Below are 26,612 nucleotides of genomic sequence, written 5' to 3' on the forward strand. Positions count from 1 at the left end.
TTGTGTTTAAAAAATCGTACTTTAACAAATTAGTAACTTCACATTGTTCTTTTCTGCACCATAGCTGAATATTTTTCCCAACCTCATAGCTGAATATTTTTCCCAACCTCATAGCTGAATATTTTTCCCAACCTCATAGTTCATGTCCTAGATTTTACTTTCTGCCGCTGACATTCATCATTATACTTTAAAGAGTTTTCCGATGGTATCGTTCAATGGAAAATTTGATCATTTACATTTCAATGTTTAACAAGTTTCTTTGTATCCTTTCTAATATTTACTCTCAATTTAATGATCGTGAAATATTTGATTTTGCTCGTCATGTTTGCAAAAGGCCAAATTTCAGACCATAGTAGAAAAAATTAAAATAAAATTAGATTCTTTTATAACCATTTAACATGAGTACGCTGTTTTAAGTATCATCAGCTCGTACTAAATACTCATTTTATTATCTATGGTTGCCAGGAGTTGTCTTTATATTAAACCTGTCTCTTTTTTCGGTTAGGTAATATGAGGAAAGGTGAGAGTAAATATTTAAACATTATTTCGATTTCCATGATTTTCTGTTTGTGATTTACTTTGACACACCGCTGCAAATAAAGAAATATGAACCTAATAGACACTTTTCAGTACGTCTGTGGCGTTATTCTCGATAGAATTCCATATTATCAAGTAACAATCCTTTCCACTCTTTGACATCCAGATAAAGAGAAATGGCAATAGTACCAGCTTGTCAAATTTGCACAACACTGAATGTAAATACAAGTTTTGCTGATATATCTTTTCTTTATCATCCTCTTGAATCTTTGCCCACATAAGAGGGTGAAATAATCGATACGCTTTTCTTATGCCTTCCATTGATTACAATAATAATTATATCAGCAAATGATATTTATATTCTTTAGTGCTACCTTAAGTCAACTGTTAGGTATATTATTTGTGTGAAGAAGATCATTTGTGTGCTCGACGTTCATTCTGTTTACACTTCAGTTCATCTGGTGCATATTTCAGTGTCAGTGAAAAATCAGTCTAAACAAAATCACTATAAACGATTTAGATAAAGGAAATACAAATTTGTCTGCGTTGCTCCAAAAATTAAAAAGAGTAGTTTTGCCATAAAAGAGCATTTTAATGGTTTCCTTATATTTAGTTAACACTTGTTTACGTTTGTTGTTGTCAACTTTTCAGTTGAGAACCAAAAAGATATTTAATGTTTGGAGACACAGTATATTCATCATAGTATGGGAACACATCTAGAATCTATGCCATTTATATTTACGTCGCCGTTCATTGTTATGTTATATTGTACTGATTATTTGTTTCATTTGTAAGAATCGATTGTGGGAAGATATTTCTCAAACCGATTTATTTTGCCAGCTATTAGGTACAAGCGTCATTCCTACTAAACAGTATACACGGGACCTTAAGGTAGCATGGATCTGTTTCGCAAAATGGCTCCTGTCAAATTTCTTAACATAAAAGATTCTCAGGATATCCTCACGTATAAGTGTTTAGTAATTTTAGATAGGAACAAATCTGTGCAGTAGGTGTTTAGATCCCTTTATATAGTACTTTTCATAAAGTAGAAACCAACGGTTTAGAATTGCTTGGAATTACATACTAATCAATCATACCATTGTCAAGCAAGAACAATAATACAAGTCTGAAATTCGGGTCGTTAGGTTCTGTATTGAAACGCCTATTAAGGAACGCTCATTGTGTTCTAAATCTGGGCAAAACTGGTAATCTTTGCTATCCCTAACCTAATTAACGTGCTGTTTTTATATTGGTAAATGGGAAGATTGATTCCAAAATGTCTTCTTGTAAATGATCAAATATATCTTCGTAAAATTTTGTCAGAATTATAGACATTTGGCATGTTACTAATTACATCTTGTTCGTTCGGTAATCTCCCTTTTTTACGCGCCTGATAAATCTACGAGCCTTTTAAAGCCTTACTAGAAGCAACAGGAGAAGACAAGAAATGACCCCAATCCAAATTAAAAATAAATATATATAAAAACTTGCCAAAATTATTTGCCTTCGTTATTAGGAGTCTTAGATTAAATCCGTTTTTTAAATTAACTCCATATTCATTTTCATTAATGGTACTCGAGTATTATCGGTTACACCTAATTAGACCATATCAGCAGAAGATTTTGAATCTTATCAGCTAGTCGGTAAACGGTAATTCCGTATTGGGCATCAAATGTTGATATGTAGGTCGTAGAATATTTATTATGATTTGTAAAATAGCTTAAACGTATCGAGTTCTTACAAGAGATACGCGCATTGTAACACATTATACGTGCCACAATAATTCGACACGTTTCGTTATAGATGATTTGTTTATCATACTATCACATTGCTCGATTTGCGTTCGTATTATGGGACTAATTTTTAATTGCATAATTTATTACAACCTACATTGCATACACTAGCTTTCGATGAGCATTGTTAAGAGTGCTTGTTAGAATCTGATACCACGTCACAAAAAAAACTCTCCTGATATTAATCATTCAAGTATAAATCAAAATGAATTTAAATTGATTTAAACGATACTAATGTCAGACCTAAATGTCCTTGCTCTGTATATGACTCGAAATTCTACACTATTTATTAATGAAGGAAAACATTTTTATACTCTTTAATGTGACCATAATGTGACCATAGTTTTGCGTAGATGGTACTGAAAATAAATATTCCTGAATTGTCATTCTGCGATGTAATTAATCATATTGCTACCTCTCCCCCATTCTCGTTCTGTCTTTGTATATACTGTGATATCCTATGATGAAAAGACAAAAGTTAGCTTAAAAAAGGTTTTAGTTGACAATACTGTTACCACAACAGTGAATTTTTCATATCATTTCGTTACTGACAAAAGCCTATAACCTTCAAATTTTCTTGGAAAAAAATATAAAAATCCCGACCTTATTCAAGAAAGGATCAGATTAATAGTCTTTCAAAATATACGTTAAAAACCGTTAACCCACCCCCGTTTCCATGGAAACCATTCCGCTTCCGTTCATAAGGGGTTTCCGCTATCAGTCCACGTGGTTTCTGAGCGGTGGGTAGACTTCGTTAACATAAACTGTTTGAAGAAAACGTTTGCTAGGGGAACAAGACAAGAAAGAGCACAATTTATTTTAGTGATCAAATGTATCGCTGGAACACTCTAATACGTAACGTTGGGGCGAAATGTAACAGCGTAGTGATAAATTGTAAGTCTTTATCCGTTTGCATTACTACATTTGCTTATACATTATATTATTTCAAAATACCTAAAATGAGATCAAGGAATGGGCATTTGCTTGGTAATTTGTATTTATGTCTATGGTTTTGTTCATCTGCCCGCATTTTGCATGGATTGCACTACCGATATCTTGAGTGACTTGTTTTTACTTGCTCCACGTGAGTTTGATGAAGATATAAGCTTTTTCAGTGTACGCTTACATGTTGTTGTTGTAGGGTTTAAAACCATTTTTTAGCACATGGCTGTCAGTATAAATGGTGGAGGAAGAGCCCGAAAAACCCCCAGAAAGAACAGTCAACCCACGAGAACCTACTAGCAAGCTTTCTCACCTACCCACATTGGCCGAGTACGGGACTCGAACCTAGGCAGACAGAGGTCAGATGGTAGCGAGCTCTTTAGACCACTCGGCCACTCGAAGCCCTCACTTACATGTTAAGAAATATTTAGGCTTTGTACTATATAAAGACCCAAGATGGGAAACAGGGCTTCCTATTTGTGACATGGAATTAGAACATAATAAATATATCATGATTCATTTTTATATGCCATTTTTCATTTATTGCTCTTGGCCTTCTCGTGTCATTACATATAGTCGAATTACGCATCCTGTAAACCATTTATAACAGTTATTATTACGATTATTCTTCCTAGAGGCACGGTCAACTGTTTGAGACACTACCCGAAGGCAAAATATGCAGGCATTAACATGGCATTTGTTTACACACACTGTTTCTTTGTCTTACATTAATAAAAGTCTTGCTTCACAGATCCATTGAAAAGGGGCCATCCAATGCGACTGATGCCAAGTTAACAGTAATTGAACAGTTTATTCGCTGTTCACCTGTTTTGAAGAGCGGAAAATGGCTGCTTAATGGAAAGTCCATACGATATTTTATTTATTACATAATTGTGAGAGATGCTTGACATAATTTTCATACCAGATGAGATCTTATTTTGGGGGCGTCGGGGGAGGGGGTATTTGTACTAAATATATGGCTTGAAAGGACCATATCATTGTCACGTTCGGCCGCCATTAGAAACGGCTGATGACGTCACAAAGACCACAAAGACGGTTTACAATTGCCACTGTATATGTGCAGGTGACATTTCGTGATTTCAGTGCTTCCATGCAAATCGCACATTATTTAGTCAAACATTCCTGCTTCAGAAGATAAAATAAGAACCAATGCTTTTAATTCTTTGCCTAGATGAAACATGACTAGTCTGTCTTCAGGTGATAGTTCCAGCGATCCCAGCATCATTTTCTGCTTTCCCTCAGGTCTGAAATCGTCTCAAACTTAAGTTCTTGTTAAGTTGTTGTTGGGTTTAACGCCATTTTTCAGCACACGATAGGCTATATATGGCGGCCAGTATTAATGGTGGAGGAAGAACCCTGGAAAACCCCGGAAAGAACCACCGACCCACGAGAAGCTACTGGCATGCTTTCTCACATACCCACATTGGCTGAATCCGAGACTCGAACCGGCGCAGACAGAGGTGAGATGGCAGTGAGCGTAACGGAGAACGCTTTAGACCACTCGGCCACTTGGGGCCCCCTCTTGTTAAGTCGTTATTGGCAGGCAAAGGCACAGTTCAATTACATGCAAACATGACTCGAGATTTAGTGTGGTTAAATTCCGGATCTTACGAAAATATTTAACTCGAACAACATCGTTGACTATAGCGTATGTAGCACCTCGTGATGCAACGAACGATTTGGAGGTTCTCTGATTCTTTCATATTATTCACATGGCAGTGAAGTGTACACGGCATATGCACTTGATTTTGAACTTTCCTATTCGTATAAACACGAATTTGCTTCCCATATCATTTATATTTTCCGGATTTATAAAGTTATTATCAGTAAAACGTTAAAGAGATCACTTTTGAAAGCAATTTCCCTTGAAACTGACAAAGATAAAATTTGATATTCACGTAGCATTAGTGGTTAAAAATACAACGTTTCGTTCCATATATTACGCAATGGAATTATAATAAAATATATCAGAAAGCGCCATTCTGACTATGGATAAAACCCTGATATAGTATGTAAAACATATACAAGGTCTTTTCTAAACATTACAAGTAGGACATCGCATTTGGAATGTCAGGCTGGACATCAGAGAAGTTCGATGTCTATAAGATAGAACGGTGCGTGTGTGTGTGTGATGCCAAACGGTGTGCATACAATACGTGTATTTGGCATTGGGTAACGTACTGCAATTTGACTGGCTGTACCCTAAAACATGTCTTTATTCTGCATTAGAAGAGCTTGATTTGCTATAGTTTCTTGCAAACTATTCTTGAACACATTATTCTGACGTTCCAAATAAACAGGTTGGAAGACATTAATTGCACGGTTGAAAAGTACCGTCTTTGAAGATAGGCTTTGGATAGTTATACTGTCGTATGAAGCTGGATTTGACAGGTTATCCTCAACAGCTAAATATGCATTGTCATTATGATATATATATATATATATATATATATATATATATATATATATATATATATATATATATATATATATATATATATATATATATATATATATATATATATATATATATATATATATATATATATATATATATATATATATTATAATAATAATAATACAAAACTTCGCAACACCGAGAACGTAATTCATTCTACAATTAGAATAATAATTTTTACGATTGTGCAGATCATGTCACTTGCCTCTCATATTAAAAATTTGAAGGAGATTCTGTCAGGACCTTGAACCAATACATTTTTTGGACTTCAAATGTTAGTTTTATATTTCTTACATGAAGCAGTAGTTACATCTGTGTAGTTGTGATGGCTTCCTTTTTTACATCTTTTATTTGAACATTTGACTAATTGTATAAACCAATATTGTACCTTCACCTTAAAGACAGTAAGTACATATGCCATATTGTACCATCACCTTTATGACAGTATCACTCTTGTCAGCAAACTGGCCATTACTTATGTACTTATGTACCAACTACATTATGTGACGGATTACATAGATTTGGATATCTCTCTGTTTCTGTCTATCTCTGTGTCCCTGTCTGTCTGTCTCTCTCTATCTATCTATCTATCTATCTATCTATCTATATATATATATATATATATATATATATATATATATATATATATATATATATATATATATATATATATATATATATATATATATATATATATATATATATACTCATATCTGTAGAGTATAAAGTATTCCCTTGTTTCATTATTATTAGATATACTGTAGCAATATTCAGATAGCTTTGGTTTTATCTCTTTCGAGTGATATTGATCTCAGCATTCTGAAACAAAAATTCATTTGAATACGGCTTGTTTTGGTTTTGCCCTAAACCTTATTGTATATGATATGTACGGTAACAAAATCCTTGTCCGACAAAAGATCTTCACTGCAAACAGCATAAATCCGCTCTAAGTTTACCCGATAATTCGAAACCTTTCAAGTATAAAATTAGCGGTGGAAACTTTTATTCGTTTATCCCTGTTGCTAACAATAAACCATATTCACCTATAAACCGCAATAAATCAAGGCGAAATAAATGGTGAAATGGTTTCAATTTTTTTAAAGCAATATCACTGAAGATTACTGGGTTATCCGATTAATCAGCCCTTTGACAATAAATAACGGATTGCTGCTATTTAAGCGGACGTAAAATTATTGAAAGGCTATGTTTAACTTACATGATAATGGATCTTTATCAATAATCTATGAGTGATCCATACCCTTGACACATCTTTTGTTGTAATCTGCGCTTTTACCATTTCTATAAATGATGCTACGTACATGGGGGGTGGGGTGGGTCCTATTGATGCAAAGAAGCGAATGTGTTACAAAAGTGTTCGTGAAGTTAAATGGTAGTTTTATTTAAAAGAACGGGATACCATTCCTCTACAGAATGGCTAAGAACTTTAATAGTGGTTTTGCTTTTGCAAAATGAGTTGTAAAATTGATTTTCTGACAGTAAAACCAATAACCGCGCTCAAGTCGTAAAACTCAAGACTTATCGCCATTTTAAAACATCTGGCAAAGGTAACTGTAACGGTGCGTGGGTGGTTTTGATTAGCGGATTGTACTTTCTTACAAGGTGTCCGCTTTATTCGGTTCTCGTTATCTAGGAGATGATCGTCCTCGGTGTTATTGCCCAGATCGAGTAAATATTAATATAAAGTGTAAAACGTATAGGTGGAATAAATAGAGATCTAAGCAAATATATATAACAAAATGACACGAGCCCCCCACGTACATGAAAAAACAATTTTATCAATGACGTAAACAACTGTGATAATACTTTACCCTAGGAAGACACACTTCTTTTCTAAATAAATCTTTCACCAAATTTCAAACACAAATATATTTATATAAATAGCCGATCTTTTTTAAATGATAGAATTGGTTCATAATATAATCGAGTGAACAATCGAAGTCATTGCCTTGTACAGCTTTTTAACTAACTTATTCCAGTCCACTCCAACTTCACTGTAGTTGTTTCTCTAGGTCCTTTCGCTTTTTCCCTTCTCCAACCTTCCTACTGTTTCGCATATTTCGGCCCTCAAACTTTGTGTGGGTATGTGGACACGTAAGTACGTAGATACTTAGATCAGTAGGTACGTGGATACGACAGTGGAGCTATTTCGCCATTCAAAATAAACATAGAAGCAGCCTAAATCTTCTGTCAGTTGTCCTACTGGGAATAGGCCATTACTCCCGTCTCGTTATGTCAGATATCGTTCTATCGGAATTCAAACAGATACCAAAGGATATCTGGTCAAGCTAAACATGGCAGACCATAAACAAGCCTAGCTGCATATATGGCTATTCCATCTTGACTCACATCAACATCACACGAGACATTACAGTTCCGTTCTCGTCTTAATTAAACAAATTAAACAAAAGAGTGAATGATATTCATTACATGCCTTAACTAGGTTTTTTTTTAGTGAATACACACATTCGAGTCTTTAGCATACGTGAAAGCTTCTAAGATCGGCGAATTCAAACGGATTCTCGTAACTCATATTAACTAAAGTAATTCATGAAATTCTAAGATTTATATAACAATCAGGACGACAAATTCAAACAATTCGTCAAACTTATATAAAGGAGATCATTGTACGAATTCAGATAGACTTAATCAAATACAGTTATACTCATATCCAGAAAATTGATCTACAGATTCAAAAAATTAATTCATGCAAATATAAGCAAATAAATTCAAGCAAATCATTATACTGGTATCAACGAATTACATGAGATTGACGCAAATACCTTGTGCTTTCAAGCTTTGTTCGCTTCTACCGCTAGAATTGTGTCCGTTGACTTTCCAAACATTCGGTCCCTTTGGCAAATATTTTACGGGAGAATTTCTTAAAAATTAAATCTCGGAGTCTCCTATATTTTTCCTCTTGCAGGAAAACGTAGACTGACTAGATTTTTCGATGGGAGTAATTTAAACCCAAGAAATGTCGTGTGCGAACCACGCCCCAAATTTAGCTTTACCAATCAGGATTAAATATATTTACCGCCTTTCATAACTAGTCAGCCTTACTTCTAGATTCCCAAACCTGATTGTGGTCAATTTCAAATCCGACAGTTCCGATATACAATCAAAGTTAACCTTCTCTTTTCTAGTCTGTCTGGCGGCTAAAGAAACGAAGGCTTAATTAAGAATCACTTCCTCTCCCGACGCAGACACTATAAATCATTGCACTATAGCGATTTAACAAGCAACTGTCCCCATAAATCTAATTAATTGTTCTCAGGCCCAAGTTAATGTACTCTTCATAGATCGACAAAAATATGTATCCTTACAGCAACAATTGCGAGTCTCCATTGCACTACCTCACATAAGGATGCATAACATTGTAATAGCGTCAATGTTTGGGACACTATATATTTTCCTGCCGCAACTAAATTATGTCATGTAGTATCAGCGTGTGCTTGAAAACTAGTGATATATATATATGTGTGTGTGTGTGTGTGTGTGTGTGTGTGTGTGTGTGTGTGTGTTTTCGTTAATCAGCCTAGCTTTTCTGTTCTTTTCAGGTGAGAGGCCATCTGAAATGGGTCTTGGTTATCCTTTCGCTGCCTCATTGTGTTTACATCCATGTTGTTCATTATCTTTTTTTCTGCTTTGTTGTTTGTGTTGACTAAAATTAGAATCTCACTCGGCCTAAATAGTTAATTTTTCATATTTTCTTCCCTCGAAAGTAAACCTAAAAGAACTTTCTTTACTAAATCTAATAAGTAATATTTGTTTTACACTGAGCTTGGCTGTTGTTAAATGTTAATTCCAGTATAGGTGGATGAGGATTAGTGATTTCTTCTAATTATTGCAATCTCAAAATATTTAACCCCAATCATACATTACATAGTCATGTTCGTATTTATATATATTCTCTAAGACGAATTAGATGACATCATTTGCAGTAAAACTGACATACGCTTGTCTCGTGTTTAAGAATGTGTCTAACATTAGCAAATAACATTAAATCAAAGGATTTAGAACAAGTTGAACCTTTGCAAATACTGGGTTATTTGAGCAGAATCACATCTGTTAACCAGATTTAGTACTTTTGTTGCTACCGTGTGCATAGGCTTGATACTGACATATGTATGAGCAAAATTAATACGGTTTATATGGGCATTATTTTGATGGGATGTTACCAATACTTACCTGGTACAGCTCTAGTTCGAACCGAGAAAGGTAGTTTGTTTTCGCTTTGTCTGATTAGCTGTCCTATATATCAACCTGGGGTTTGATACAAACAGGCCTTGAATGTCGGGCGTGTTTTAAATCGATTATGAGAAAATAATTATTTTATTCAGATTTTTATTTTGGCGCTATGTACATTTACGGAATGATGAGAAAAATGTGCGGCATGCAATGCTTCATCTAAGTTGTTATTTATTATATCTTCAGACACATATTACATAGATACCAGACAAACATTTGTATATAATTTAGTGCTTTTGGGTCGAATTGTTCCTTCTTTATGCCAACGCATTCCTGACTCCTGACCTTGTTCGATACCTTGCTGTTTGTTTTTGGAGCGAAGTGTGTACTTACATGATTCAGTTTGGACAAACTTGTAAATCATTAGGAAATTGCAGGCGTATTTCTGGATACTGTATCCGACTGGATCACGAACATAAAACGCCTTTATCTGTTAAAGCGTGCAGTATTATCAAGCAAAATGAAGCGAAATATGTTTTATGTACAGACAACATTAACAGAGGATACATTAGAAACACATAAATTCTTCATGTTGGCTCTGGTTTCTTTTAAACCTCAAAAAAAAAAATGTAAACATATGTGAATGACAGATTTGAAATTAAATTCACTGGATCAGGCTGAAAAGATATTTAGTAAGAGGTGCAAGAGAAATTGGGCTTTGGTTAATCTTAAAACTGACAATTTAAAAATTTGAAACATAATTTTCATAATACAATTGTCCATCTCAATTATATATGCTTCTGTGAACTGTCAAATTAAGGAGAAAGCTGAGCAGTTAGATTCTGAATTCTTAGCTTAAATTTAATGTAAATCAAATTATATATGTCACTGGGTGCATTGAAACCAGTGCGAAAAGTTTGTTTTCCATTTATTACCCGTTTGTGTTGTTTAGGAATAACCAATGATATAGCTGGTTTCAGCGTCCAACTGCTGACACCAAATTAATGCAGCTCATTTGTAAATTAATACAGCTCGTTCGTATTTCATGTTAACTGTATTACGAGTTCTAAAGACGACCAGATTGGTTTGACACACGTTTCGGACATCCTTTGGGATAAAAAGTGTGAAAAAGATAAGAGGCTTGTGCATATATAATTCAAACTTTCAAGAGTCATCAATAATCAATCATGGGAGACATTATTGGAATGCATGCAAATTGTCTGTTCTAAATTATGAAATAATATTGCCAAGGAATAGAATTTTATTAACATAGTATTTATAGAAATACTCATCAGAAGCAATATGCAAACAAGTCTGGCTAAAAGGAGACCCTCACTTCAATTCAAATTACTTTGCAGATTGTCGCTAAACATACAACATATAATCTGAATATCTGATAATGCGCATAAGAGGACAAGGTGTTTAAGCTATATTCCTTTTTATCGAAGTCTGTTGGTTTATGCATAAGTACCATTGAAGTTATGGTATCTGGCACAGACAATTCACATGCTCTGTTGACAAAAACGGTTGCACCGCCAAAGTTGTAATAATATTGATTTAGAGACATCTGAATTGACTGAGTTTCTCCTTTTTTGAAATTTGCCCTATTATTACTTGGCCATTACTGTTCAAAACCAAGAGAGTGTGGTATATAAAATTCAAGCGGTTTGAAGCGCAATTTTACAAGTTTTCAATTGCTTAACCCACCACCTTAAGAACCACAGATCATATCCATGTTTAGGCATCAATCTTCAGTTTAAGCTTGGCACAAGAAAAGCAAAGTTGATTTCATGAAAGCACAAACTTGTTTTACCATTAGGACGGAACTAAAATTTAGCAAATACTATATTAGATATTGTGACATTAAAAATCTATATGAAATCGCTTGCGAAACGTCGCCCGTTTCTTGACTTTGTGAAACAGGGTGAAGCCTGATTGGGCTTGGTTTTTAGTGAAGTCACTGAAAGCAGTTTCGTAAATGAGATGTTAATTTATAATGTAATTGACGGATAAACGAAAAAAAAAATAAAGTCCAACGATGGATTTAACAGAATGATGCGCACTGCGTTAAACAGCTGATCGAAAGAAAAAAATACCTTTAGTAACTGGACTAATCAAAACATCAGCAACGTTTCATCTATCACCAAGGGTATCACACTATATAATTATACAACTTTGAATAAGGTATGATTCTGTCACTAAGGGGTATCAAAATATACAATTTATACTCAAATATGAATGATGTTTCACTCACAGGTAGGACATGTACGAATGTTAGATGTTCACTCATATAGTGATACTGAATATATTGATTTATACTCAACTATAGTGAATATCGATTTAACAGTTGACGATCATCTAGAGTCCCTTAGCCGTTACAGATCCGTTGGTTCCGAAGCTTTGTTCCCTCACTGCAAGAAAGCCAAAACCGTCCTTTGAGCCAACTTTATGATCGATAGCAGCGTACGGCTTATACGAAAACTCACAGAGGTATACGAGTTCCCAAGAACTACAGACTAACAGCCTCCTGACAAAACTCGCGGACAAAACAGTCAGACTTTATAAGTAATATGGCTATGGTGCAAGCCACATCCAGAGAGTTCAAGGTTACTAAACACATAAATACACCAGCCTCTGGTAACCAGATACTCGGTAACGAACTCTGAGTACATTTCCGTTGATATATAAGTGTGTGTGTGTGTGTGTGTGTGTGTGTGTGTTTGTTTGGATTTTAACGTAGCATTATCAGTTTTAGACATATCGCTACGAATTCTGCAGCATTTCAATTTATTGTGATGTCTAGCACTTGGGAATATGCCGCAGACATTATCATCCTGACACCAAGCCGATCAGTCCGAACACTATCCTCTTAAGTCTGAACGCAAAACGAGGCAGCTGCTAGTATCAATTTTAGAAGTCTTTGGTGTGACTCGGCTTGGGTTCGAACCCGCGACTTCCCGCATATTAGGCGGATGCTCTGACCAGTTAGTCCATCAGAGCGGTTCGTTCATATATAAAGCATTGACATTAAGTACACACAATTCCATGACACTTTTGATGTTTGATAAAGCTGAATTAAATATGGAGAAGATGTAGAATGAAACAACAAAAATTATCAAAAGTAAAAATGAGAGGTCATAACTATTATAGTCACCATATTAGATGTTTCATATCATCTAGAAGCAGTTGAATCTTCAATTTGGGGAAAAAGCCACTTTGTCACTGTTGACTAAGGATTTCAAGTCTACAGAGGAAAAAGTTGCTTTCACAAAATAATGACATGGCAAAGGAGGAAAAGAGGCAAAATGTTCCAGATTAACAGCCCATCAAAGACGGTAAGACCAGAGACCGGGAAAAGTTTCGCGTACAAATTCAGAAAAATGTACATACAAAAAAGAACTTTGGAGTGGTCAATTGATACTAGACCAACACATTAAAGTGGTGGTGATGGGACGCAACGGGTGTTAGGTATAGTAATCCTCTTTTGATACCCGAAACTTTCAAAATGAACGACCGTTGATCTCCGATATGAGTATGAAGCTCGCAGAACCAAATATTTCTCGTCCTAACTGTGGTAAGTAGTATAGTGCGACGACCAGCAATCGAACTGGAATCCCATGTTAAACAGGGTAAAGAAATGTATAGGACATTCGTGGAATTGAACATTAGACAGCCATGATGAAATGCATAATAACAAGATGTATTGTCTAAATCTAAAGTGTTCATAGCTGAGTCCGTCTGGGTAGAAATGAAAAGTTGTAATATGTTAGGTCTATATTGGCTGTAAATGTAACACGCGGGTCTGTTTGCAATAAATATCATGAAGCAGGTTTTTCATTATGGGTGGGACTAAACTTTATAACTGAAACTGAGGAATTTTCTTAAAATATTGTTACGTATGTTCTTGGCAGCAAGCTTACAAAAACTAGTGTCTAATGTCCAATTAGACCAGTTTGATTTTTTAGTTGTTATCACAAAGTGGCTGGCTTTGCTATCACCAGATTTACTAGTTGCAAAAATTAATCATGTGTCAGACACCTGTTTCATTCATCACTTTTTGAGATATGATTTGGAGTGTGATTTGGGTTTTAAATGTGTTACATTTTTAAAAACTTACTGCCAGCCAGTTGTGCTATTTTTAAAACAAAACTTAATTATTTGTAGTACACAACCTTTAAGTAGAGCATGTCATTAAGACACAGACAAACAAAAGGACAGATGAATTCCTCATATGCATCAGTAATGCTCTAATATGAATCCAAGGCTGGGTTGATAACGAAAATACATACAACATTGTCCACACGTATTATTATCTGGTAGTTTTAATCTCACATCATTGAACTGAGTAGATACGTCATATTGTCTAATAAAGTCGATGATGTCGTCTGCCACAGGACTTAACGTCTTAATCTTTGACACGCTTGATACAGTCTTTGTACATTTTAACATATTCACCTTCCCCATATGGGTAATCTGATCTCAGTGTCTCATTTAGTTCTAACAAAAAAATCATTTTTGAGAGAGGTCAGCCTTCTGTCATGTTGGCAATACATTCACAAATACAAATTTTCAATAAAGGACCGAGTCATTGACTCCAGGCATTTTTGCGTCATTGATAACTTTAATTCCTGTTTTTAAATTTATGAGGTGATTACTTTTTATTTAGCCAAAGTCCACATCATAAAAACATTATTTTGTATCGCATGGTGATATAGTTCAATTTCAATAATTCATAAAAATGAACGTCTCTTTTTGCTGTATGTTCATGAAAGTAGTCTAAACTCACCTACAATCTGTTGCTGCTTTGGTGGGGCCTGAGTTCTACTTGACACAATCAGAGAGACACTAAATATCTTTTCGCATCCTCTTGTAAGCACAGTAGTAGTGAAAGGGGTCACCCTAGCGACAATGGGAATTAGCATTACAGAGACCCCTGGGTCACTCTAGCGACAATGGAAATTTAACATGGAGAAAAATCGTGGGTCAATCTAGCGACAAGGGGAATTAACATGGGAAAAAACCCTGGGTCACTCTAGCGACAAGGGAAATTGAACATGGGATTTTTTTTTTTTTAAATTTTTTTTAAAAAAAATTTTTTTAAAAAAGGGGTAGGCAATTCAAAGACTATCTCTTTTCGAGAAATATGGCTGGCCCTGAAAAGGGCCTTTGGGTTTTATGTTAATCTATTCATTAACATAAATGGCACCGCATTGGTCTTCTTCTTGTTCTTAGGCTACGTCTCACTGTTGGTCCGTACATCAGCACTCTTTTTAGGCATCCTTGTCTTTCGACGTAGATCCTACGTATCCACAGGCTGGTGTTTGTCCTGTGGACAACGGTCCACTTCGATCGGACATACATGAGCAAGTCTGTCCGAAACATCATGGAAGACACAAGGGTGGATGACTCAACTGTGGTCCACATCTTGAAGCGACGAGAACAGGTGAATCAATGCAGTCAACGGCGCTTATTTATAGGTACAGGTAGGATTGAAACGGATTGAGTTCATTCACCAATCCAAACACGCGTTACAAAATTCAGCCAGCCACATCCAATCCGAAGAGAGCAGTCTGTGACGTCACGTAGTCAATATAGATCTGCTAGCGCTTGTGTGCAGTCAATCTATGCGACAGTCATTCAACATGACGGAAACTCAGAAAACGATCCATTGGGGTGCACCAGCAGGGGAGACTGCCCAAGGGAACTCGGACTTACTTTCAGAAGAGGTGAATTGGGATTTTGTGGATTTTCTCTCTTCGCAAGAATTTGTTCCGGAACCTGCGTTACCTTCTTCATTACCGCAAGTGGAAAATTTTAGACAGAGACAGAAAGAAGAATTGGAGAAATTTATACAACGACAAAAGGAAGCGGAACAAGCTTTTCTCCTACAGCAACAGCAACAAGAAGAAGAGGTAAGAAAAAAACAACAGCAGCAACAGCAAGAAGAAGTAGCAGCAAAGAAACAAGAGGGTGAAAATCAAACGGTCACGGTACTGTTGGACATTTTAGCGGAGTTAAGAAGTCTGAAACAAATGTATCAGACTTCTTTATCACGACCGAAGAGAATACGACCTTCCCGAGCCAAACACGTTAACCCTGTGACTAAGCCTACCGTACCACCCTTAGTGATTTCAACCCAATCATTATCATCATCATCATCAACATTACGCAGTCCAGAAGTAGGCCTTGGCCGTGGCAAAGGCATAAGGCAGTTAAAGCTGATTGCTTAAACTCACCCCTACACCATGAAGAAAAAAGGCCCTTTTCAGGGCCACCCACATTTCTCGAAAAGAAATACAATTTCAATTTGCCAATAACTCAAAAAAATAAACCTCACCCATGTTACCCTTATAGTACGTGTCTGTGTATGAGTGCGTGAGTGTAGCTTCTTATTTTAAAATCACAACTCAAAAACTCTTACCTTATATCATTCATTTATTCTTTTTTCCATTTTTTACAATCCAATTCACAATTCACAACACAACACTTTAATCAAAAGTTCATTGATTTCTCCTTGTTTAGCCTCTCTGTTTTTTGAATTTCTTCACCGTTACACTCTTTTCCTCTTCTTCTTTCTCCTCGCTTTCTTCCCTTCTTCTTTTCTTCTCGTGTTTCTTTGCCTCATTTAAATAGAATTGTCTTTTTTCTTCCTCTTCTTCCTCTGAAGAATCCCTCTCTTCTTCTGAAGAATTCCTCTTTTCTTCTGACTCCTCTTGTTTCTTTTTGGGGCAATCTGGAGACCAATGTCCTTTTTCTTTACAATAATAACAGGTATCTTGACTTTTATCCCCTGTTTTTTTTCTTTTTTGACGGTCTGGACACTCTGAAGACCAATGCCCTTTCTTCTGACAGATATAGCAAGTATCTTGACTTTTATCTCTAAAGGAAGGAGAGTAGTCCGTAGGCTGGTCTGAAGAGAATTTTCTAATGACCCCTCGCAAAGCTCTGACGAAACGTTCCATCTGGTTAGTCTCTTCCATCGTTGTGCTCGGCTTGAGAGTGAAATGAATAGTGAAAGGACAAGACACACACCCTTTTTATATACGCTGGTCTGCTATGACTATAAAGTAGTTTATGGTGTTTGAACTTGAGTCATTTGACTTTTTGCTTTCAAGATGAAACGATCCCATTCATTCGAGAAGAAAGAAGAAGAAAGTAAGAGGCAGAAACGTGATCTATCGCCTCGTACCAGGGCTGAAATCTTGGCACAAATTCATGCCAGTGATTTTGAAGAGGACATGAGTGAACCAGAATCCGAACCCTCTAAACCAAGTTCATCACCCTTAGTCAACCCTGAAAAGTATTATTCCATTCGAGAGACGGAAAAGCGCTCCTCTAGAAAATTTAGAACTACGGCTTACAAATACACGGTGAAGTTTAAAGATTTCAAGGCTGAAGTGCCGTTAGAGAAAGCAGAAGTGTTCATCACCGAGGTGTGGGATTCTTTGCTCACTGCACTCAAGCGACAATGTCAACCCAAAGAAGACGATCGCTTGAGACTTTCCATACAACACGACGGTTTGAAATCCCCTGTTTGGATCGAGTTTAGCACCCCTGCAGAATTGACTGCTTCCAAAGTCATGGACAAGATTCAACACGTACAACAATCTAATGATCAGTTTGACATCACCGATGGTAAAGCCACACTGGACATGACCCACGTCTCTCCTCCTCAAGGGACAGGACGCAAAAAGATGTTATTGGTGGACGACCTTCGCAACACCAAAACAAGTCTCGTCCGAATTCACAACCCTCAAGACCAGATGTGTTTAGCCCGTGCCATCGTGGTGGGACGAACCTATGCCAACAAGAACGACACGGTAGAATGGAAAAGAACCTGGAAAACTATTCAACGTTCCGACCGAGCCAAACAACGAAATGAAGCAGAACTCCTGTTACAACAAGCCGGACTGTCCAAAGACACACCCTGCGGCATTCCCGAGATGCAAAAATTGCAAGATGTCCTAGCTCCACGATACACCTTGAAAGTGCACCCTCAAGAAGTGCGCGGACCTCTGTTGTTTCGAGGCCAAGACTTTAAGGACGGAAAATACATTCATGTCTATCATCACGATGAACATTTCGATACCATTACCAGTATCACTGGATTCCTGGGATATGTTTATTATTGTGAGAAATGTGACTATGGTTATAATAATCGAGAGCAACACAAACATTGTGGATGGAAATGCTCAGGATGTTTGGCCTCTCCACCCTGTCTGAGCGAAGAACCAGTGCCTTGTTCCACTTGTCTGCGCACGTTTGTCAGTCCTACCTGTTACCAACAACATTTGAAGACACAAGGTTCACAGAAGAAATGCGCTTGTCAACTGCTGAGATTGTGCCCTACGTGTGGACAAGGCATACGTACCAATAATACCAAGGCACACGTATGTTCAGGAAAGAAAAAATGTCACATTTGTCACCACATCGTGGACTTGGAACACGAATGTTACGTGCAGAAATACCAACCAGAGAAAGAGGATGGTCACAAGAAGAAAGGCAATTTCATCTTTTTCGATTTCGAATGCATGCAAGAAACCGGCATTCACATTCCTAATTTCTGCGTGGCTCATCGAGCGTGCGAGAAGTGCATTCAAGAACCTATCTTCAGTCATTGCCCTCACTGCAGCAAGATTCCCGGAGGGCGTGAAAAAATCTTTCGGGGACCCAACACGTTAGCCGATTTTGCCCAATGGGTCTTAGACCCCATCGACAAGACGTGGAGCCAAGAGGACATCGAACGTTACGGAGATTGTCATCGTCATGCCACGGTGATGGCTCACAATTTCTCCGGATACGATGGACAGTTTCTTTTGAGGTACTATACGGAACAAGGCACCGAGCGTCCTAAAGTGACTTTGAACGGAGCCAAAATCATTTTCATGCAAGTGGGACAAGTGCAGTTTAAAGATTCGATGAGCTATTTGGCCATGCCTTTGAGTCGAATGCCTAAAACGTTTGGAATGACAGAAATGGCTAAAGGGTACTTTCCACACTTTTTCAATACGGAAGCCAATCAACACGCCGTTCTACCCCATTTACCAGAGGCTCACTATTACGACCCCGACAACATGCGTACCGAACAACGAGAAGCTTTCTACGCTTGGTACCAGATTCACGCCTCGGACCCTTTCGACTTTCAGGAAGAAATGCTAAAGTATTGTCGTTCCGACGTGGACATTTTACGGCGTTGCTGTGGAAAATTTCGAGAACTGTTCATGGAACACGGAGGGGTCGATCCTTTGAAAGAAGCTTGCACCATTGCCAAAGCGTGTTCCTTAGTGTATCGACAACGATTCATGCCTGAAAAGACCGTGGCTGTCATCAGTCCTCAAACGACCCACTTTGTCAAACGTCAATACTCGGTCAAAGCCCTACGCTGGTTACATTACTTGTGCGACAAGGAAGACAAGTGGATTCAGCATGCCCGCAACGGAGGAGGCGAAAAGACCATCGGAACGTATTCGGTCGATGGCTGGGACTTAGAAAACCCCAAGATCGTGTACGAGTTTAACGGTTGCTTATTTCACGGATGTCCCGTCTGTTACCCTGATCGTAGCACTAAAAATCAGTTTTTACAACGAACCATGGAAGACTTGTACCAGGACACTTGTCAGCGACGCCTAAAGTTGGAACAGGAAGGATACCAAGTGGTGGAAATGTGGGAACACGAGTACGATCACCGTATGAAAACCGATCCCGAGTTTAAACGCCTCGTGGAAAGTTACCAGTTCATGGACCCGCTGAACCCGAGGGATAGTTTGTACGGAGGAAGGACCAATGCCACCTGTTTGCTGTACCAAGCCGACGAAGAGAAAGGAGAAGAAATCAAATACTTGGACGTGTGTTCGCTGTATCCCTACGTGTGCAAATATTGTCGCTTTCCCGTAGGGCACCCGCAATTGTTGACGGAACACATCGACCTGAAAAACATTCGACAATACGAAGGCTTGATCAAGTGTAAAGTTTTGCCTCCCACGAACCTGTACCATCCCGTCTTACCTCACCATTGTCAAGGCAAACTGATGTTTCCCTTGTGCCGTACTTGTGCCGAAACGTGCAACCAAGACCAACCTTGCCATCACAGCCAGGAAGAACAGGCCTTGACGGGAACCTGGGTCAGCGTAGAATTGTTCAAAGCTCTGGACATGGGATACCAACTGTTAGAAGTGTACGAAATTTGCCACTTTCCCAAGACACAACAATACCGCAAGGGTGACCCCACGCAGAAAGGCATTTTCGCCGACTACGTGGATACCTTTTTGAAACTGAAGCAAGAAGCCAGCGGCTATCCTTCCTGGTGTCACACTCCCGAAGACCAAATACAATTCAAAGAGAAATACTACGAACAAGAAGGCATCACTTTAGACCACATCGAGAAAAACGAAGGCAGGCGATCGTTTGCCAAAGTGATGTTAAATTGCTTGTGGGGTAAAATGGCACAACGACCGTGTTTACCCAAGACGGAATATTTGACAGAACCTTCCCGCTACTTCCAGATGATTCACGACAAAACCAAATACATGAAACACGTGGACGTCGTTCGAGAGAATTTGATCTTGGTCAATTACGAAGAAGATCTGGACTTTGTGCAAGACGACCCTTTTGGAAATGTCATCATTGCGGCTTACGTGACAGCTCATGCTCGCTTAAAATTGTACGAAGCTTTAGAACTGTTAGAAGAACGCGTCCTGTACTTTGACACGGACAGTTGCATTTACATCCATCACCCGATTCAACATCACCCTAACATTGAAGGAGACCGTTTAGGAGCCTGGACAGACGAGCATCCCGACGACAAGATTCTAAGTTTTGTCAGTGGCGGTCCCAAAAATTACGGCTACGAATACCGGGACAAACAAGGAGAAGTGCACACGACGTGCAAAGTGAAAGGACTGACTCTGAATTATCGTACCAGTCGTGTGGTCAACTTTGGGGTATTGAAAGAAGCCTTGCAATCGGGAGAGGATGGAAACTTTAAAGTGACCACTCACCAACCGAACAAGATTGTACGTTTACCCACTCACCACATCGTCAGTCGACCTTTGGAAAAAGTTTATCAAATCGTGTACCAGAAGCGAGTTCGACTTCCCAATCATTTCACCTTACCGTATGGACACGTTGGTATAAAACATTGGTTGTAAGAGGATAGTCACCCACCAGAAAAATGACTTCGCCACAGCAAGAATCGAGTGAGAAACCCGATGAGAACTCCAAGTTCAAACCCTACCATTTTCCAGTCTTCTTACCTGACTATTGTGATTGTGCCCGTCGATTGGACACGTTTCAGAAATGGCCTACGGATAGGGAAGGATTACCTTCTTCGCATGTTTTAGCTAGAACAGGATTTGTCTACTTGGGACCTGAATCAGGATTGGGATACGAGGTACAGCGTTTCGCTTGCGGACTGAAGTTACGAATGGATCTATGTATCTATAAAGATTCAGCTATTCTGGAACATACTCGATGGTCTCCGCACTGCCCTTACCTTTCTATGGCCTTTCCGCCCATTACACTACGGTACAATGTTGACGGTACCTTAGAGACGGTACCTTCCGAAACAAGACATAAAAAACGTAAAAAAGGAAAGATGTACAAACTGGAGACTGCATTGCGACTAGTATAAAAAGGGGGCTATGGTCAAGATCGATAGTTCATTGTGACTACCAAGACCGAACGAACAAGATGAATACTTTGAAAAAGACATCGTTCCAGTTTGGGGATTGTAAAAAAGTTGTTTCTTCCTCTAGTGTGACTAATACTGGATGGATAAGACCCATGCATTGCGACGGAAAATGTCCGGAAGGAAACTGCGATTGTCCATGTGGTTACCATTGTAATTGCGTAACGGAGTTTGCAGATGAGTGCGATTGTGAGCCTTGCGATGGGACCGATGCTGTACGTTGTGACCTGAGCGATGCCGTAAAGCATCATGGGAACTTTGTTCTCACTGCCCCTGTCATGGAAAGTGATGCTGTGCGTGTCAAACCTGAGGGATGCGAAAGCGATGCAACTCGTCCTCTTGGACATTTTACTGGGTTTCGTTTTAAAGGGGAATGTTCACCTTCACGTCTACCCCCCTACGGATGTCATCCAGCCCTGAGCAAACTCCTGTTCCTGTCACCCAACCCTCATCGAAACGAACCTGTGAAAAACGAATATTCGTTTCCTGTGCGTTTGTCGGAATACTGCGACTTTGAAAATCGTCTTCAATCGTTCAAAGGAAAATGGCCAAAGTATCTGGGAGGACCGACCCCCGAAGAATTAGCCAGAGCCGGATTTTTCTACTTGGGCGAAGGAGATAAAGTCAAGTGTTTCAGTTGCGGTGTGTCACTTCACCACTGGGAACCGCAAGATTCGGCCTACGTAGAACATGCTCGATGGTCACCGAATTGTCATTACTTACCTTTAGTGGGACCGAGACATTGAAGTAACTTCTTACCATAATCATCTGTTCATGGATACTTTACAAGAGAACATTCGTGCTTTGCCTGTGGAGTTGAGAGAACGCATTTACCGAGAGCTGGTCAAAATACAAGTGAAACGTAAAGAACAATTGCATCCGTTACGTCACCGGTGTTTGAACCACTGGTACCTGAAGGCTATACAAGGATTGATTCAATTGAAAGTGTTCCATCGGACAGACATTGATCAACGATCCTCTAGTTTTAAAAAGGATTGGTTTGGTATGGACGATTCTACCTACATCATTGTAAACGTACTGCATCGAATTCCAGAGGAAGAGTTAACGAATTACCAACATCTTGAACACAATGTCAACTTAGTGAAAGAGGAAACTTCTGAACGAATTGTAATGTGTAGATTAGTGACTCAACGATTTAAATTCGACACTGAAGTGAAACCATGTTTGTGCAAAGAGTACATTTCTTGTGTCAGACCAAAGAGGATTTAGTATGACCTATTCATGGATACTTTGCTAGAGAACATTCGTGCTTTGCCTGTGGAGTTGAGAGAACGCATTTACCGAGAGCTGGTGAAAATACAAGTCAAACGTAAAGAACAATTGCATCCGTTACGTCACCAGATCTTTAACCACTGGTACCTGAATGGTATAAGAGAACTGATTCGTCAGAAATTGTTTCAGTGGTCAGACCTTGTTCAACACTTTGAGTTAGTGAATGATCGAAATGTTCATTATTTTGGTTACTTCGAGATTCACCTACAGCAATACATTGAGGAAGACAAGTTAAAGGATTATCAACATATTTTACGTGGAATCTACTTAGAGGAAGAGGAAACTTCTAAACGAACTCTGAAGTTTCGGTTACAGTATGCAAGATTTAGATTCCCTACTGGAGAACGAAGATCTCTGGCTAGAAAGTACGTGTATTGTTTCCGAAACAAAGAGACTATAAAAACAGGCTGCCATGCCACGACTTATGTCACATGTCATCCAACAGATTCCATGGAAGGAACTCAATGACCATATTCAAACCGTGGATCATTACCATCGATTATTACAAGAACTGTATCCATTCAATTTGGGACGACAAGTGGTGTGTGTCTTAGTGACTTGTTTTCTGGGATTTCGTTTACCAGCCGATTCTTTGTGGACTCTTTACGATCAGTACTTACCACCTCCATGGCCTTAAATGGTCACGAAAAACTCCTTTTGCTCAAAGCCTTGCGTTTTCATCTGGATACTTCTCGACCTCAACAGGAAAAAAAGATTCGTCAACTTTTAGCTACCCAAGACGTGTATGACGATGTGTGTGTAGCTTGTGACTTACACCCGCATTGGACAGATGTTCGTGATTGGAAAAAGGGGGGTTTTGAGGTTTGGACCCAAGAAGTGGCCCAGTATGCACGAGAGTTGTTCAAGGAAAAAAGTTACTTTTCAACCTGTGTTAGTGACGGTGTCAGAAGAACCCGTCACCGAGAACAACCACTCGCTTCAGGACAGGACTGTCATGGACATTCCTGAAAGGTCATTCCGGGAGGACACTTGTGTGACAATACCTCAAGTAGAGACTGTAAGAACATTACACACTGTCCCTAGGACATCTTGGTTACCCAAAACATGTTGTACAGACACTTGTTTATATTTCACTTTGATTGTTTTGCTGTGTTTTATATTCCTGTACATCACTATTTGGGTTGTATGTATTTTTGTCTTTCGTGTTCATATTTGAAACATTCAATAAACGTGTTCTGAAAAAAGTATATAAACTCTTGTCTTGTTTGTTTTTTCGTGTCACAAGTGACATTTCTCATACCATGGCTACCTCTGCTGTCTCTGCTCCCTCTTCCTCTACTGTCAAAGTCATCGACGAACACTTAGATCGTGCCAGTTGGGAGGCTTTGTATCTTCGCCATCCCTTTAACATGCTCATTGCTGGACCTAGCGGTTCGGGCAAAACCGAATTCGTCAAACGTTTGATCGAACATAAACATCATTTGATCGATCGGCCCCCTCAACGGATCGTGTGGTGTTACAAAGAGTGGCAATCGGCATACAGCCTCTTGCGAGAAAGTCAAGGCGATTCCATCGTGTTTGTGGAAGGCATTCCTAAAGAAGACGATGGCATCGTCTCTGACTCCCGTCTAACCCATTTGGTCATTTTCGACGACATGTTAGGAGAAGACGAAGAAGAAATTAAACTGTGGTTTACGCGCAAAGGGCATCACCGTAATGCCAGTGTCGTTTACATCACCCAAAATTTGTTTCAACAAAGTAAAGCCCATCGCACCATCAGTCTCAATGCGCATTACGTGGTCTTGTTTAAAAGCCCTCGAGATAAATCGCAAGTGCAAGTCTTAGCCAAACAGTTAGGAACGCCTTGGCTGACTCAGGCGTACGACGATGCCACTCAAACGCCACACGCCTATTTACTCGTCGATTTGAAACCTACGACCCCCGAGGATTTGCGATTTCGTACCCACTTGTTTCACCACTGGTGCCAAGACGGAGGGCCTGTCCTGTACACGTCTCCGTCCTCGACTTCATTTCACTCCTCCCATGAAAAAAATCTATAAAAACCTCAGACCCTTTTTCGTCTGTCTCACACAGTGTGAACATGACGTCCCTTCAGTCTCATCTTCCCGTCAAATTGATTCGTGCCTTGTATGGCATCAGTCGAGAAAAAGATCCACAAACACGAGCCCGTGTCTTAGAAGCTAGTCTCAAAGAAGTCTTACGATGGTTCACGGTGACGGCACGTCAATTACTCCAAGGAATCATTCAGATTCCTCATCAAACCCAGCGCTTTTTCGATCGAAACAAAGTCGCTTTGGTCCAACTGGCCGATCCCCGCATCGACACTCAAACCAAAAAACAAATCATTTTGAAACCTGGAGGGAGCGGTACTCTAGGAGGGGTCATCATTCGCTCACTCTTAAGATGGGATCCTAATGCCCCCAAAGTTATCCCTAAGACAAAAGTCCAACGAAGCCCCAAGAAGAAAAAGAAAAAGACCAAGTCCCCAAGAAGAACTTCTCCAGTGGCGGGACCCTCCTCTTACCAGACACCACCACCATCACCCCGGAAAAAGAAAAGAAGCCCCAAGAAAAAGAAACAGAGAAAAAGTCCTCAAAAAAAGAAAAGTCCACAGAAGAAAACTAGTCGCAAGAGAGGCACTTCGGCCAGGACGCAACCTTACACTCGCAAGCCACGACCTGCCACAGCGGTGACTGCGTCTCCGGCAGCCTCACGTTTGTCCACTTCTCCGTTGATGTCACCAGGAACTGAAGAGTACTTGGAGACGTTGATCACACCAAGAACTTCTCCGTTGATGACCCCCAAAAGAACTTCCCCAGTGGCAGGACCTTCCCATTTAGCGGCAGTGGCTGCTGCTCACAAAGTACCTTCTCCCAAAATCAAAGTCCAAGAAAGATCGGGCATGTTACAAAGTTTACTGGATTTGTCCAAACAAGAACTGGCTCGATTTAGTCCGTTACGTACCCCTGCACGACGTGTCATGCCTGTCCTCAAACTGATAAAACGTAAAGACAATCAGTGGCGACGCGTTCCAGTATAAAAAAGGCCTGTGACCGAGTAGGGTATCAGTGTTTTTAGGTGCTCCTAAAGACTCAAAGATGTCACCCTCCAGAAAACCCCAAGGAAAGAAAAGGAAAGGACTGCCACCACGTTTAGCCAAACATGGGGACCTGTTATCTGTCCTGTCCAAAGCTTCTCCACCCCTACGAAAAAAACTCATTCAAACGGCTTCCAAAGAGGTCATCGATACCGTGTGCGAATGTTGTTTGAACGTTTTGAAAGGCACGATCCCTTTGTCCAAACACCAGAAACAATGCTTAGGCAAACATCGTCACGTTCTTCGGAAAATGGTTCAAAAGAAAATTCCCATTCGTCAAAAAAAGAAGATGTTGGTCCAACGTGGAGGCATTTTACCTCTCTTGTTAGGCCCCATACTGAAAGGAGTCTTGGGAACCATGTTGGGAGGACTGATGGGAGCAAGATAAAAAGGCCTTCGGAAGTCCCAAGATCTCAGAATTCACCCCTGACAACCCCATGGAAGGACGAAAACTAGCTTTAGTGCCTTACAAACGATGGATGGAATACCATCGGTGGCAAGAACAACGCACCCCGCATTTACCTCCCAATCCCAATTTGAGCGAGATGTCCCAGTTACAACACGAATTGCAATCCTTGCTGGATCGCCAAGATT

The sequence above is a fragment of the Sinohyriopsis cumingii genome, chromosome 17 (assembly GCF_028554795.1).
Source record: "Sinohyriopsis cumingii isolate HCF-2022 chromosome 17, ASM2855479v2, whole genome shotgun sequence".
Lineage (NCBI taxonomy): Eukaryota > Metazoa > Mollusca > Bivalvia > Unionida > Unionidae > Sinohyriopsis > Sinohyriopsis cumingii.